Consider the following 1,931-nt stretch of genomic DNA (forward strand, 5'->3'; position numbering starts at 1 on the left):
ATATATATATATATATATATATATATATATATATATATATATATACATACATACATGTATATATAAATGAATGCATGTGTGTGTGTGTATACATCTATCTATATATGTATGAGTATGCATATATGTTTATACATGTCTGCATATATCATCGTATATATGAATATATGCATAGATATATTTATATAACTGCCTACATATATGTATATGCATGTACACACTGGTGATGTTTTTTATCATTTGTGCCTTCAAAAACCTGTAGAATAAGAGATCTGTTATCTGAAAAACAGCTAAGGGTTAGCAACTGGAACAGTGTCCAACTGTAAAATGATGTCTTGGTAATATATTCTTCTGGTCCATGCTGACATGGAAGAATGTATGTAAAAACAAATTAATATATAATGCAACCAGTATACCTTATAAAGTGATTGGTGTTAGAAATGGCTTCCAGGCATGGAAATCAAATTAAAATAAAATGTTTTAGCAGGGCAAGGTCTCTCCCATCTTGTTTATGAGGTGGTGACTCAGGTTGTAATGACCCACTAATTTATGTCAGCATGTAATACAATGATGAGGATAATGATGACGATGATGATGATGATGGTGATGATGATGATATACATATACAACATATATATATGTATATGCATGTATGTATATATATATTATATATATATATATATATATATATATATATATAGTCAATTTGAGGATGTCAGGTTCTCATTAGGGATTAATTAATCCAAAAATTTCACTGGTTAATCACTATCATTGAAGGAGAAAGTCTCAATGATATGTTAGGGATTATTATAAGTAATACATATTGTTATTAATGTAAGAAAGCAAATGGAGAATTATGGATGATTAAATAATTTATTTGTATGATATAATGAGGTTGAAAGTTTTTTTTTTATAAAAACAATACAATTAAATTATAAATAATAAAGCTCTAAAGAAATGGCAGATACCAAAGACTACATGTATGTTTTGATCCACGCCTGTAGGTGATTCAGAATTCTATGCATTTGGGCAGGGTTGTATGCTAAGAACTAGTCATCATTCCTACAAATAATGAAATGATCTCTAATTTATTTATTTATTTAGTTAATAATTAATAATTACAAATATATTATGCTACATTATAACAAATACCCAATATGTGCTCCTATATATTCTACTACATGTTATTTCATTATATTTTATTCTTTTTCTCTTCACTCTCTCATTCAACTTTTCTTTTTATTTGACCTCTTAATTGTTCATTTCTAGATATTAAACTTCCCATAACATAATTTTTGTGATAATAAATAAAAGAAAATAAAATTTTAAAATATGTATGTTTGAGTATGAGTATATATATATATATTAAGATGATTTGGAAACATAACATCTAATAACCTAATGGTATATCTTTTCTACTCCTCTGATGAGATTTTGCCCAATACAATGATTTAATTACTGAATTTAATTCTTTGGGCAAAAGAGAAACAGCTGTAAGAGAATATGTTGAATTTTTGCAGTTATTAAATTATACTAAATGCTACATCTCCATTTTCTGAATTTTAATTTATATATATAAATCTGAAATTGTGTGTTTGTGTGAAGCCTTTTTGAAAGTTTATAGAAGTCCACATTTTCCACTTTTTCGTAAATTTTTTTACATCAATGGAATTTTCTCGATGTGAACTTTCCAGTGCAGTAATTAGATTTTTAAAATTCCGTTTACTTTGTGTGATTTAAGGGAGATTTGGCTGTCATTTCTAGGAACTTTTATATTTCATCCCTTCTACCTGGAACGCAATTCTTACACACGCGCTCAACATAAAAATATAGAGAGTGGGAGAGGGAGAGAGAGAGAAAGTGATACATACAACGCCATAGTTTAAACTTTCATCTCAGTATTCTTTACCTATTTTTCATAACATAGATACGTA

Source organism: Octopus bimaculoides, chromosome 6 (genome assembly GCF_001194135.2).
Source record: "Octopus bimaculoides isolate UCB-OBI-ISO-001 chromosome 6, ASM119413v2, whole genome shotgun sequence".
Taxonomy (NCBI): Eukaryota; Metazoa; Mollusca; class Cephalopoda; order Octopoda; family Octopodidae; genus Octopus; species Octopus bimaculoides.